General features: G+C 45.7%; 1 protein-coding gene across 4 annotated transcripts in view; it reads right to left on the reverse strand.

The window, feature by feature from the left end:
- Positions 1 to 15,525, reverse strand: part of THRB (thyroid hormone receptor beta) — a 244,194-nt gene that overhangs the window by 141,473 nt on the left and 87,196 nt on the right. For 2 of the 4 annotated variants that reach the window (XM_039525184.1, XM_039525185.1), the window contains exons 2-3: positions 2,658 to 2,755; positions 751 to 836 (exon numbers count right to left, since the gene is read on the reverse strand). The gene's annotated coding sequence lies outside the window, so the exon portion shown is untranslated. The remainder of the gene's footprint in view (positions 1 to 750; positions 837 to 2,657; positions 2,756 to 15,525) is intronic. The other 2 variants (XM_039525186.1, XM_039525187.1) reach the window with 1 other exon arrangement.

Raw genomic sequence — 15,525 nt, forward strand, 5'->3', positions numbered from 1 at the left:
GTTAGTTTGCCAAGGGTGTTCTGCAGAAAATGTAATACAGACTCAGACTGCCTTAGCTTTTTCTAGTAAACTCTCCTGGGTACAGAAATATGGTTCTGCATCATCTTGGCTCCACCCTGCCCTGCCTAGTCCCTACTGTCTCCCTCTACATCAGGGGTTCTCAGACTTTTGTACTGGTGACTCCTTTCACACAGCAAGCCTCTGAGTGTGATCCCCCTTGTACATTAAAAACACTTTTTTATATATTTAACACCATTATAAATGCTGGAAGCAAAGCGGGGTTTGGGGTGGAGGCTGACAGCTCGCGACCCCCCATGTAATAACCTCGGGACCCCTGAGGGGTCCCAACCCCCAGTTTGAGAACCCCTGCTCTACATGGACCCCTGACCAGCACCGAGGTCTCCATGGGATCAGAGGGCAAAGGGGATGCTGCCACAGAGATGGCTGAGTTTGGGATGAAGAAAGAACTGCACATGAAGGATCTTCTCTACGCGTGGATCTGAGGGGCACAATCCCCTTTGAATTACAACATGGTTAAAATTGATAGTGTTGACAAGAACTATATAGTAACATGACGAAGGCTTTAACGCAGGCATGGAGCACAATGGCCTGCTAACCGTACAAAATTTAATCATGCTGCAACCAGGTCAGGGGACAAACAGTAACAATTGGTAAACAGTTATTTTGTTAGGTGTAAGAACCCTTAGACAAAAACACAGTAAAAAAAAATGCACGTCAGCCCAAACTTACAAGAACTGCTCTCTCTCTCTTCCTTGGAACAAAACTATGTCATCATCCAGGAGATAAAGGTCTTCATTTGGATTTACATAAAAGTCCTTAAAGAGAACAGAAGGTATGTTGTTCAGAAATGTTAGGAAGACCTGTTTTAGATTGAGTATATAAGTCTATATTTATTCAGCACTTCATAAGAAATTAAAGTTATGGAGCTGGTCAGCAGTTATTTTTCTCCACAGACAATTTTAATTTTTCAGCAGCAATTCCAATACTGAGAAATTTCAATTTGGAACTGCTGCCACAGTGCCCAATGAAATTTGCAGTTTGGGTGTGTCATGTGCCCATTTTCCTCAATAGGCCAAGCTTCCTGGTCAGACTACATCTCTCACAATGCACCATGGGCTCCCATCTTGGAGAGATGATGTTGTACATCATGTGAGATAGTTTTCAGCTGAAATTTTTCAGTTTTGGTCCACATGTTTTTGATTTCTCATTTGAAAAAAATCTATTTTTTCCATCAGACAGCAGACATTTTTCACACAAAAAAAAATTATTTGGTCAAACCTCCAATTTTTGCAGCAAAAAACAGTTTAGCTGAAAAATGTTCCATGTAAACAGCCAGAAGCTGGGACTGGACAACAGAGATGGATCACTCAATAAATTTCCTTCTTCTTTTTCATTCCCTCTGAAGCACCTGGCACCAGCCACTCACAGAAAAAAAGGATACTGGGCTAGATGGGTCATTGGTCTGACCCAGTATGGTCATTCTTATGTTTTGATGTGATGTTCAATTAGCCCTAGATGGCAACCATATTTAATAATAATTTATCAGACAAGCAGATATATTATTCAATGGCAAAAACTATATTAATGCAGAGTTAAGGTTGCTTGGTGGTATGTCATTCTCTTGCAGAATGCTGAACTGATCAAAACTCTGAAAACCAGGGAATGCATGGTTAAAGTTGCCTGTACAGCCTTAACTGTGCCCTCTTACAGCAATGCCCCAAAATGCCCCATTCGCCCACATACCTTTTTGCCAACCCCACAGTTGCTGAAACATATAAGCTCTTCACTTCCTTTTCCAGTCACTCTCATTCACAGGATTCCATCTAACACAGGGGTCCCCAACGCAGTGCCCGTGGGTGCCATGGAGCCCGCGGGGGCATCTAAATGCGCCCGCGTCCTGGCCGGCAGTGGAGCATCCGCCGAAATGCCACCAAATTTCTGCAGCATTTTGGCGGCTACGCCTCTCAATGACATCACTTGTGTCATTGAGAGGTGTCGCCACCGAAATGCTGCAGAAATTCGGTGGCATTTCGGCAGATGCTCCACCGCCACCACGGTCCTTCATCTGGCGCCCGCCAGACGAAAAGGTTCGGGACCACTGATCTAACACTATTAAATGACAAAAAGAACAGTGAAGTTATTTGTGTTAACAGGACACATTGGGGCACTGCTAAAAGAGGGCAGAGTTAAGGTTGTATTTTGACTCACACCACAGCAATAGTTTGCTTGCTAGTTCTACACACGTGGAGACACAAACCCTAAAAACTTTTTGAAAAATGGCTATTTTTTCCAGGGCTTATATTTCTGGAGTCCTTGATGCAAATGACCCCACAAGTGGGTCAATAACTCTGCTCTGCACCCAAACAAGGTGTTGCTAATTTCAAGAAAATCTGTGAATTTGTGGGGATTTTAGAGCATTTTGAAATGTCATCCTTTAAACAAGAAGGATAGACGGACCATGGAGGGAACGGGCTCTTCTACACATCCATCTGCAGCACAGCAGGCTCTGAAAGATGTGAAGTGGCCCATTCATTCCAATGTGATGTTCTCAGCTGAATGAGAAAACTCCAAGAACAATATCTCTGAGGGCAAGTCTATATGACAAAATTAAGTTGACATAAGTTATGTCGACGTACAGCCACCGCAGTAATTGAATCACTTTTACATGTCCACACTATGCTTCTTGTGTCGGCATCCTCATCTCGAGCGCTTGCGGGGCATTGTGGGACAGTTTCTGAAAGGCAGCAACAGTCATTGTAAGCAACACTGTCTACACTGACACTGTATTAACCGAACTACATCAACTTAAGCGCTATGATTCTCGTGAAGGTGAAGTTATTAAGTAGGTATAGTGAGTGAATGACTGGTGAGAGCTATATTTTAGCGTAGATGCTTACAGAGTTAGATTGACATAAGCTGCCTTAAGTCGACTTAACTCTGTAATGTAGACCAGGCCTGAGATATGAGAACTGCTCCATTCCTACCAGAGGGTGTTTCCCATCCCCCTCTTGAGTGCTTCAGAGCTTGTGACATGCACAAAGTATGCCCATTCTCAACTCCCCACCCGAAGGGGCAGGACTTCCCCAGATCCTGGCTCACATGGGGGCAAGGAAGGGCTTCCCTCAGACCTTCCTTGCTGCATCCCCAAATCCCTCTCCCCATATTTCCCCACTCTTCTGCCCCAATGCCCCTCTCTTTCCAGAAAGCAATCACATCTTTTTCCCCAAAAAACTTTGATTACATTCCCCCCAAACTAAAATTGCCATCCACAAATCACAAATTGCAGCAACTTCCAGCCACTTGGTTCAAAATTCCTTTTGACCTAGGTGGGGGCTTCTGATTAAGTTATCCTTAGTTATATTAATTGAAGGATGAAGTCACAGCCATCAGGATGTCTGTGCTTTATCCAAGCATTAGTACCTCTCAGTTTAACAGTACACAACAGCAGAAGGAAAACAGTTTTTTTGGGGGGAGGAATAGGGGTTGTAGCTTGGGATCCCCTAGGAAAGTCAAGTGACCCCAAGTTTGGAAAGCTAAAGGCTACCCAACACCTTCATGAGTGACACCAAATTTCAATGCAATCCAATTAACCATTCAGATTTGGAAGCAAGTTTGGAAGGAAGTCAAGCTTTCAAGCACATTAAATGGTTGGAATGGAAACCCTCAAGCCATTCTTCTGTATTGGCACATGCACAGTGTAAAAATGTACATTTTCTTAAATTCTATTCTCAATTTGGGTCCCCCAAAGATTCAGAGGGTGCCAGGTATTACCTCGGGTAAAAAATGGCTGATGGTCAAAATGATCTCAAACATCACATCAACAGTTTGATCCCTAGCTCAGGGGAGGAGGGAATCTACCTAGAAACATTTTTTTTTAAGATGCCTTTATTATTTATTATTAATTATTATTATTTTAGGGCATATCTCTCCAGAACCCCAGGCCCAAACGACTCCAAATTTGGATCACTAACCCTACCCTGCACTCTCCTGAGGCACACCACATGTTAAAGAAATTCAAATAAGCATATTGATTTAGGAAGACTTCAAAAGATACACCTTTAAAAAGATGTCATGACACAACATGAAGTACAGTTGCTCATTATGGTCCTGTCTACACTATAAACTTTGGTCAACGAAAGTTACTTTGTCATAAAGCTGCCGCAGTTAGTATATCACGTGGTTCCTTGTGTTGGCACTGTGCATATTTATGAGGAGTACTTGTGTTGATGCTTCATAGGACGGCATCCCAGTGTGCAACCCACCACCACTGTCTTTCGGGAAGTTCTGGAAATGCATGGTTGGGCAGAAGTGAGTGAAGCAGGGGTGACTGGGAGCAAGGGGTCATCTTCCCAGCATGCAACTATCTATATCACACAATTTTTGCACCTTCTTAAAAAAATCCCTCAAATCCGCATGAGCCTCCTTGCTGTCCGTCATGTCTGACAAAATCATGGAGACTGCATGGCTCTGCACTACTGTCATAAGAGTTCCAAGCACAGGACATACGATCCTCCGGTATTCGCAGAGCCGTAAAAAAACCCCAAATCAGCAAGGAACATGATGATTTCTTGGGAGGACAGATTGCTGTGGGATATAGAGAGAACCATTTCAAGGTTGTTGGCATTTACAGAGCAACTGCAGATGGTGGAGTGCCACTTCTGATCCCGAGAAATGAGCATTGACTGGTAGGATCACATCGTAATGCAGGCCTGGGATGATGTGCACTGAGTGCAGAACTTGCAGAACACGCAAGGCCACGTTCCTGGATCTGTGTGTTGAGCTGGCCCCAGCCTGCCAGTGCAGGAATACAGAATGAGGGCTGCACTGAATCATAGAATCTCAGGGTTGGAAGGGACCTCAGGAGGTCATCTAGTCCAACCCCCTGCTCAAAGCAGGATCAAACCCAATTAAATCATCCCAGCCAGGGCTTTGTCAAGCCTGACCTTAAAAACCTCTAAGGAAGGAGATTCCACCACCTCCCTAGGTAACCCATTCCAGTGCTTCACCACCCTACTAGTGAAAAAGTTTTTCCTAATGTCCAACCTAAACCTCCCCCTCTGCAACTTGAGACCATTACTCCTTGTTCTGTCATCTTCTACCACTGAGAACAGTCTAGATCCATCCTCTTTGGAACCCCCTTTCAGGTAGTTGAAAGCAGCTATCAAATCCCCCCTCATTCTTCTCTTCTGCAAGCTAAACAATCTCAGTTCCCTCAGCCTCTCCTCGTAAGTCATGTGCTCCAGCCCCCTAATCATTTTTGTTGCCCTTCGCTGGACTCTCTCCAATTTATCCACATCCTTCTTGTAGTGTGGGGCCCAAAACTGGACACAGTACTCCAAATGAGGCCTCACCAGTGCTGAATAGAGATCACATCCCTCGATCTGCTGGAAATGCCCCTACTTATACAACCCAAAATGCCATTAGCCTTCTTGGCAACAAGGGCACACTGTTGACTCATATTCAGCTTTTTGTCCACTGTAACCCCTAGGTCCCTTTCTGCAGAACTGCTGCCCAGCCATTCAGTCCCTAGTCTATAGCAGTGCATGGAATTCTTCCATCCTAAATGCAGGACTCTGCACTTGTCCTTGTTGAACCTCATCATATTTCTTTTGGCCCAATCCTCTAATTTGTCTAGGTCCCTCTGTATCCTATCCCTACCCTCCAGCGTATCAACCACTCCTCCCAGTTTAGTGTCATCTGCAAACTTGCTAAGGGTGCAGTCCACACCATCCTCCAGATCGTTAATGAAGATATTGAATAAAACCGGCCCCAGCACCGACCCTTGGGGCACTCCACTTGATACTGGCTGCCAACTAGACATGGAACCATTGATCACTACCCATTGAGCCCAACCATCTAGCCAGTTTTCTATCCACCTTACCGTCCATTCATCCAGCCCAGACTTCTTTAACTTGCTGGCAAGAATACTGTGGGAGACTGTATCAAAAGCTTTGCTAAAGTCCGGAAATAGCACATCCACTGCTTTCCCCTCATCCACAGATTATCTCATCATAGAAGGCAATTAGGTTAGTCAGGCATGACTTGCCCTTGGTGAATCCATGCTGACTGTTCCTGATCACTTTCCCCTCCTTTAAGTGGTTCAGAATTGATTCCTTGAGGACCTGTTCCATGATTTTTCCAGGGACTGAGGTGAGACTGACTGGCCTGTAGTTCCCTGGATCTTCTTTCTTCCCTTTTTTAAAGATGGGCACTACATTAGCTTTTTTCCAGTCATCCGGGACCTTCCCCGATCGCCATGATTTTTCAAAGATTATGGCCAATGGCTCTGCAATCTCATCGGCCAACTCCTTTAGCACCCTCGGATGCAGCGCATCCGGCCCCATGGACTTGTGCTCGTCCAGCTTTTCTAAATAGTCCCGAACTACTTCTTTCTCCACAGAGAGCTGGTCACCTCCTCCCCATACCGTGCTGCAGAGTGCAGCTGTCTGGGAGCTGACCTTGTCTGTGAAGACAGAGGCAAAAAAAGCATTGAGTACACTAGCTTTCTCCACATCCTCTGTCACTAGGTTCCCTCCCTCATTCAGCAAGGGGCCCACACTTTCCTTGACTTTCTTCTTGTTGCTAACATACCTGAAGAAACCCTTCTTGTTACTCCTAACATCTCCGGCTAGCTGCAACTCCAAGTGTGATTTGGCCTTCCTAATTTCACTCCTGCATGCCTGAGCAATACTTTTATACTCCTCCCTGGTTATTTGTCCAATCTTCCCCTTCTTGTAAGCTGTTTTTTTGTGTTTAAGATGAGCAAGGATTTCACTGTTAAGCCAAGCTGGTCGCCTGCCATATTTACTTTTCTTCCTACACATCGGGATGGTTTGTTCCTGCAACCTCAATAAGGATTCTTTAAAATACAGCCAGCTTTCCTCGACTCCTTTCCCCGTCATGTTATTCTCCCAGGGGACCTTCCCTATCAGTTCCCTGAGGGAGTCGAAGTCTGCTTTTCTGAAGTCCAGGGTCTCTGTTCTACTGCTCTCCTTTCTTCCTTGTATCAGGATCCTGAACTCGACCATCTCATGGTCACTGCCTCCCAGGTTCCCATCCACTATTGCTTCCTCTAATATTTCTTCCCTGTTTGTGAGCAGCAGGTCAAGAAGAGCTTTTCCCCTAGTTGGTTCCTCCAGCACTTGCACCAGGAAATTGTTCCCTACACTTTCCAGAAACTTCCTGGATTGTCTGTGCACTGCTGTATTGCTCTCCCAGCAGATATCAGGGTGATTAAAGTCACCCATGAGAACCGGGGCCTGTGATCTAGCAACTTCTGTTAGTTGCTGGAAGAAAGCCTCGTCCACCTCATCCCCCTGGTCTGGTGATCTGTAGCAGACTCCCACCACGACATCACCCTTGTTGTTCATACTTCTAAATTTAATCCAGAGACTCAGGTTTTTCTGCAGTTTCATACTGGAGCTCTGAGCAGTCATACTGCTCTCTTACATACAACGCAACTCCCCCACCTTTTCTGCCCTGCCTATCCTTCCTGAACAGTTTATATCCATCCACGACAGTACTCCAGTCATGTGAGTTATCCCACCAAGTCTCTGTTATTCCAATTACATCATAATTCCTTGACTGTGCCAGGACTTCTAGTTCTCCCTGCTTGTTCCCCAGGCATCTTGCATTTGTGTATAGGCATGTAAGATAACTCACTGATCGTCCTAGTGTCCCAGTATGGGGATGGAGCCCTCCCCTCTTGCACTCACCTACTTGTCCTTTCTCCCGATATCCCACTTCCCCACTTATCTCGGGGCTTTGATCTCCTTCCCCCGGTGAACCTAGTTTAAAGCCCTCCTCACTAGGTTAGCCAGCCTGCTTGCAAAGATGCTCTTCCCTCTCTTCGTGAGGTGGAGCCCGTCTCTGCCTAGCAATCCTTCTTCTTGGAAGACCATCCCATGGTCAAAGAATCCAAACCCTTCTCTCCGACACCATCTGCATAGCCATTCGTTGATTTCCACGATTCGACGGTCTGTACCCTGGCCTTTTCCTGCCACAGGGAGGATAGACGAGAACACCACTTGCGCCTCAAACTCCTTTATCCTTCTTCCCAGAGCCACGTAGTCTGCAGTGATACGCTCAAGGTCATTCTTGGCAGTATCATTGGTGCCCACGTGGAGAAGCAGGAAGGGGTAGTGATCCGAGGGCTTGATGAGTCTCGGCAGTCTCTCCGTCACATCGTGAATCCTAGCCCCTGGCAAGCAGCACACCTCTCGGTTTTCCCGGTCAGGGCGGCAGATAGATGACTCAGTCCCCCTGAGGAGAGAGTCCCCGACCACCGCCACCCTCCTCCTCCTCTTGGGAGTGGTGGTCGTGGAACCCCCATCCCTAGGACGGCGCATCTCATGCCTTCCAATCAGTGGAGTCTCCTTCTGCTCTGTTCCCTCAGGTGTATCATCCACTCCACCCTCTGCACTAGTACCTGCGGAGAGAACATGAAAACGGTTGCTCACCTGCATCTGTGTTACTGGTACATGGACATTTCTGGTACTCTTTCCTCTTCTGGAAGTCACATGCTGCCAATTATCCTCACTGGCCTTCTGTCCCCTCTGCGTAGCCTGCTCTGAATCTTCAGAACATTGTGCCCGCTGAAGCTGATCCTGACGTCTATCCAGGAAATCCTCATTTTCTTTTATGGAACGCAGGGTTGATATTCGTTTCTCCAGACCTTGAATCTTCTCTTCCAATATGGAGATCAGCTTGCACTTTGTACAGACAAAGTCGCTCCTATCCTGTGGAAGGAAGACGAACATGGCGCATCCTGTGCAGGTCACAACAGCGGATCGCTCAGCATCCATAGTCTCTTCCTTCTAAGAGCTTCCTTACTTGCCTGGGATCCCTCTGAGCAGTGGAGAAGCCAGTGGTGATCGCACTGTAGAAAATTGTAACACTGAATTGGGAAATAATTTGGAGTTGAAAACTCCACTGTGGGAGGCTGTTGTCATGCAAGTGTGCCAGGCCATTTATTGTCTCCTGCTATGCAGGACTCTTGACAATGTGCAGGACATAGTGGATGGATTTGCAGCAATAGGGTTCCTGAACTACGATGAGCAATAGACAGCACACACATCCCTATTTTGGCACCAGACCACCTTGCCACAGAGTACACACACAGAAAGAGCTACTTTTCTATGGTTATGCAAGCATTGGTGGATCACTGAGGATGCTTCACCAACATCAGCGTTGGCTAGTTGGGGAAGGTGCATGACACTCACATCTTTAAGAAAATAGGACTCTTCAGAAAGCTACGAGCAGGGTCTTTATTTTGTAACTGGTGAATTACCATTCACATGTTGAAATGCCAACTGTGATCCTAGGCGACCCAGCCTATCTCTTGCTCCCCAGCTCATGAAGCCATACACCAGCCATCTTGACAGCATCATGGAAAAAGATTCAACTACCAGCTCGGCAGGTACAGAATGACAGTTGAATGTGATTTTGGTAGATTGAAGGGAGGCTGGCGTTGTTTACTCACAAGATTGTATCTCCGTGGAAAAACAACAACAATTGTTATAGCTGCCTGTGGTGTCCTGCATAGTATTTGTGGAAAAAAAGGGGGAAAAGTTGCTGCCAGGGTGGAGGTGGAGTGGTTGTCTGCTGAGTTTGAACAGCCAGACACAAAGGCTATTAGAAGACCTTAATGGGGAGCTATACGGCTGAGGGACGCTTTGAAAGAGCACTTTAACAGTGAGTCCCAGTAATGCACTGTGGTATTCTGTGCTCTACCTGTCCCTGCTGTTCTGGGGCCCGTTAGGAACTGTGTGGTGCTTGATGTATACCTATGAATATAACACTGTTAATGCACCTATTAATTTTGTGGTGCTTGCTGTAGATTTATGATTATTACATTATCACTGATCTGATGAGTTGTGTCACATTGTACAGCAACAAGTAAGTAGGTACCTTCTGAACTGCTAGGCACTCTGCAGAATATGTTGTGAACTAATAAAGATGAATTATTTTCCAATTAATAGCATTTTATTCAATAACAAAACCAGTGTAAAGAAAAAAGTCTATGCAATTTAAAAGCAAATACATTAAAAATGTAATATATTAATGGAACTGAACTTAACAAGGGGAAATAACATTCATATCCATTTTACCTACACATACAGCAACTGTGGCTCTCACAGGCCCATATATGTGAAGCTGTGGTTTTCCTTAATGTCCCCCAGAGTGGAATGGTAGGGGTATGGGTGTGGACGCTGGAATCTAGAAGGGGATATAGGGAGGTGCTGTAGTGGAGTTCTCCATGGATAGCAAAGAGAGGCGAGTCTGTGACTGTTGAACTGTAGGTCTGCAAGAGTCCGCAGCATCTGTATTTGTTTCCGGAGAAGCCCCATGATGTCCTGTGAATCTCCCTCTCCTTTTCCTGATGGAACTTCTGAGCTGATCTCCTCCCTGCTCTTTCCTTCTTCAGGCTGCCTGCGATGTTCACCCTCCAGGCCCTTTCCTCCTTAGCTCCTCCTTAGCTAGCCCAGGCGTTCCGTGGATGTGGGGGGGAAACCCCTGAAGACTGTTACAGCAACAGATGCAGATAAAACACAGAGGTACCATTGTCAATAGTGACAACAGTAAGTGAAAGTTACGGTTCAGAACTCCCTTCCTTTGCTCCCATAACATTTTAAACAAGACAAGACTTGCATATTGACGCTTCTGCTTCAGGGTGCTTGTGCCGGGCACCACTCACAGCTGGTGAGTATAGCCCCCCAGGGGTGAGGGAAATGCGGAAGAAATCGTTTGGTTGCATGAAACTAGTATAGGGCAATGGCACTGAATAGTGGCACCATTTTCCATGGGTGGTGGTTTTAGCTAGTATCTCCCTCCTGGCAGCAGCAGAGGCAGAGAGAGCACAGCTGCTGCTGGTGGCATCCCAAAGCTGTCTGGTCCCATATGCTGCTAGCCTGTGTACTGCAGTGGTGCCTGCTGAAGTTATCACAGACTGGTGTGGGGAAGTGTCCTACCAAAGAGGAAGAAATAAGGCTGCCATCCCTAGAAACCTTCGGCAGAGGATTACTGAGTACCTCCATGAAAGTGCATTGAGATATCTGAGGAGGATTCAAGGGACATCCCTGTGCACACAAAGTGCTCTGTGTGGCCCCACTTGCCTAATTCTACAAGGGAATGAAAAGCAGATAAAAACATTGCCTCTCTGTTGTACCGCAACCTCCTATAGTATGAGTAAATTAATGAAAAGTCAATAGCTGTGTCCTGCTAACTTGTGGGTGCCATCACTATAATGGGAAAGAACTTTACAGACTTACCTGAGGTTCCTTCCCCTGCATTGTTCGACAGCCGGGACTGACTGGACTGTGGAGGAGCCTCAAACAGGTCCTGCATAGCTTGAACCCCCGGTAGCATGTCCCTCATCCTCCTCCACCTCCTCATCCCCGCTGTTCATGCTAGTGGCCTGTGGCTCAGGCTCCTCTGAGGCAACCATGGTCGACTGTTCGCCTCCCTGGCCTTGTGATGTGCCTGACACAGTTCCTTTGCTTTCACATGGCACTGCTGCTGGTTCCTGTTGTATCCCTTCTCCCGCATCCTCCATGCAATCTGCTCCTTGATGTCCATGTTTCTACAGCTGGTCTGTAACTGTGCTTGCAGGTAGCTCTTCCTGCCTCCAAGCTGGAGCATGTCTGGAAATGCAGCTGGCATAGTCAGCTGGGCAGTTGCACACAACAGTGGAGAGCTGCTAAAGAGTGCTTGCCACGCTGGACAAGCAGGAGAAGACATTTCAAAAATTTGCGGGGCTTTAAAGGGTAGTGGGGGGCTTCTGGTCTCTGGGACCCCTAGTCAGTGGACCAGAGTAGTCAGTGCCAGGCATTGTGGAAGAGCTGCTGGAGGGCTGTTAGGGTTAAGATAAGTAACACAGCATCTACACTCGCATCAGCCTCAGTACATCGATCATGGCTCAATGCCGCTTGGGGAGGTGGTGCTACTGCATTGTTGTAATGGGGCGACACAGTGGAAGACAAATTTAACTGTAGACACATGCATGACTAGGTTGACCACAAGACAGCTTACATCAACCCAATTTTACAGTGTAGATCAGGCCTATGATTAAGTAGCTAACCACCTTTTTTCTGTTTATTTTCCCTTTAAAGCCACTTTTTCAGAATGGGAGAAATCAGAGTGATTTCAAGATAGCCATGCAAACATTTCTGGTGTGAATCTTCATGTGAATATATATTTAGGAGACTTGTACTTTCTACAAACAAAATATAAAAATCACTTCAAGAAATGTTTGTGGAAAACAAAAAGAATTGTAAAAACCATCAAAGCAAATTCATGTTTCTATTTTTTATCCTAATATAATGGTCAAAACCTTTTAGTAGCATTTACCCAGGTCAAATCATCTGATTGGGTAAAAGATAGCAAAGGGGAGGAATGGGGGACCCTGTAATCTGAATGAACTTCTGACTGATTGTTTGCAGTGTTGTTGTAGCCATGTTGGCTTCAGGATATTAAAGAGACAAGGTGGGTGAGGTAATTTCTTTTACTGGACCAACTGCTGCTGGTGAAAGAGGTAAACTTTTGAGCTTACACAGAGCTTTTCAGCTCGAAAGCTTGTCTCTTTCATCAACTGAAGTTGGTCCAATAAAAGAAATTACCTCACTCACCCTGTCTCTCTTCAGAATGATGGCACTTAACCTTAACTATGAACTTTTTAAAGTAATTGCAGCCCTGAGTAAATTCCATCCTAATTTAACCACTGGCTTTCACTCTTTCTTCGTTATTGAAATCCTATTTTCTTGAAGAAACTACTTACATTGGAAATGTGTATTCAATGCAGACTAAAAACAAAGGGCCACTGCCACATTGATGACACCACCTTGAATAATGTGATTATTGTAAGCATGAATGCCCCAACCTCAAAGAGTCTGAGGCAGAGGCTTCAAACTACAATCAATCACACATATACAAAACACACCTGGCTACTGTCACTCAGATGGCAGTACACAGGCATTTAGTGACACTCAAATGTTTTGTAAAGGGAATTGCAATGTGAATAGTTTTCAGAATAGCAGCCGTGTTAGACTGTATCAGCAAAAAGAACAAGGAGTCCTTGTGACACCTTAGAGACTAACAAATTTATTTGGGCATAAACTTTTGATGAAGTGGGTTTTAGCCCACAAAAGCTTAAGCCCAAATAAATTTGTTAATCTCTAAGGTGCCACAAGTACTCCTCGTTCTTAATGTGAACAGCATACAGAGAAATTGTGCAGCTAAACGGAAATTACTTCTGCTACCATAACATTTTATTAAATATATATTTTTCACTCTTTTTTTTTTTTTAAACAGGCATGCACACATCACCAGTATTACTGTTCATTATTTTAGGCATTAACTACTAGGACAAAGTATTTGAGATTATAAATGTAGAATGCAAAAGGATCCAATCCTGCCAAATGCAGAGCATCCTGTAAAATACTCTGTTTCTACCAGGCTAAAGGCACAGACAGAGGAAGGGACAAGTTGACCAAGTAGATAATTCCAGTTTCTATGAATCTACAGATTTTACAGGGTCACTTCCTGTTGCATTAAAACCTGGCAATGGCAAGCAAATAGCCAGCAAAAATTCCAGGGAATCAAAATTAAAAATATAATGTAATTGAACAGTGTACTAGCTCATTAAAACAAAAAAACAGGAAAATGCTAAATTCAATAGGGTGTCATCTGAAATTTACCAGAATATGTAATTATTCCTTAATAAGGTGAATGGATTTTCATTAATACCACACTCTCAATTCAAGCTGAACACACAATTTACTGTCAAATCATCAGGTTGCATTATGCAGATACGTAGGTGCTTTTAAGCAACTCACTTAACCAAAGATGCAAGCCATCATGTTTTAAAATATATATATTTGAAATATTTTATCATTATAACCTTTGAAATATTTACATAATTTTAGCATAACATTACAATAATTTAATTTATGCCACCACAATCCATTTTAAAACACATTGCTTTCTCAGAAAGAAAGAAATAAGGCCCAATTCACCACGGCATTACCCCAATTTTAGACTGACATAACTCCATTGATTGCAGCCTGTTGACCTGATCCAAAGCCCACCAAAAGCAACTTCAGGGAGCTTTGGATCAGGTACTATGGCCTGCACTGGCAAGAGAACAACTTGACAATATAATATTGATGGGGCTGTAAGTAGGGTTGCCAACTGTGTAATCACACAAACCCGAACATTCTTGTCCCGCCCCTTCCCCTATCCCGCCCCTTCTGAGGCCCCAAACCCCTTGCTCACTCCATCCCCCTTCCCTCTGTCTCTCATTCTCCCCCATCCTCACTCACTTTCACCAGGCTGGGGAAGGGGGTTGGGGTGCGAGAGGAGGTGCGTGCTCTGGGATGTGGGGTGGGGCTGAAGTGTTCAAAGTATTGGAGGGGGCTCTGGGCTGAGCCTAGGGCAGGGGGTTGGGGTACAGGAGGGGTGAGGGCTCTGGGAGGAAGTTTGGGTGCGGGAGGGAGCTCAGGGCTGGGGCAGAGACGTTGGGGTGTAGGAGGCAGTGTGGGGTGCAGGCACTTACCTTGAGTGGCTTCTGGAAGCTACCGGCATGTCCGGCTCCTAGGCTCAAGAGTGACCAGGTGGCTCCGCGTGCTGCACTAGGTAGGCACCGCCCCTGCAGCTCCCATTGGCCGCAGTTCCTGGCCAATGGGAGCTGCAGAGTCAGCGCTCAGAGTGGGCATGGGGGCAGCGTGCAGAAACCCCATGGCTGCCCCTGCGCTTAGGAGCCAGACATGCAGGACTTTTCCAGGAGCCGCGCAGAGCCAGGGCAGGCAGGGAGCCTGCTTTAGCCCCACTCTGCTGCCAACTGACTTTTGGCCTATTAAAATCTCCCAGATTATTTTTAATAGTCACTGGGAGATTGAGGCAGATTCTGGTAGACTCCTGGCCAATTTGGGAGGGTTGGCAACCCTAGCTGTAAGGGTGTCTCACCCTTAACGGCTGGAGGGCCTGGGGGAAGCCAACCCTGACTACTAAAGGAGGCACTCCTGTGTGAAAATAGCTGATTCCCTATAAAGAGCAGAAAATGCACACTAGGGACAGGCTGGGCAAACCCAACCCTATCTTGAGAAGCTGTAGTTGGCTTGAGGAAGCAGAAGCTGCAGAGTGCAAGACTAGCTCTTGCAGAGATATTGAACCGTGCCCCACCTCTAGGAAAGAGAGCTAGGAACCCCCCACCACCACCACCTAAGAGGAGAAAGACACTGAACTGGGGTTGGGGCCTGAAGGGCCAGTATATATCTCGGTCTTTAATGAGGCTAATGAAGGGCTTAGGAATATTGGCAGAGTGACTGATGGGAATGAAGGTGCGGGGTTGGAAATTACAGTATCCGAGGTAGAAGCCAAACTTGAACAGCTTAACAGTAGTAAATCAGGCGGCCCGGATAATCTTCATATTAAAGGAATTGGCGAGTGAAATTGCAAGCCCATTAGCGATAATTTTTAACGAATCTCTAAACTCGGGGGTTGTACCGT

Source organism: Mauremys reevesii, linkage group 2 (genome assembly GCF_016161935.1).
Source record: "Mauremys reevesii isolate NIE-2019 linkage group 2, ASM1616193v1, whole genome shotgun sequence".
In the NCBI taxonomy this organism is placed as follows: Eukaryota; Metazoa; Chordata; order Testudines; family Geoemydidae; genus Mauremys; species Mauremys reevesii.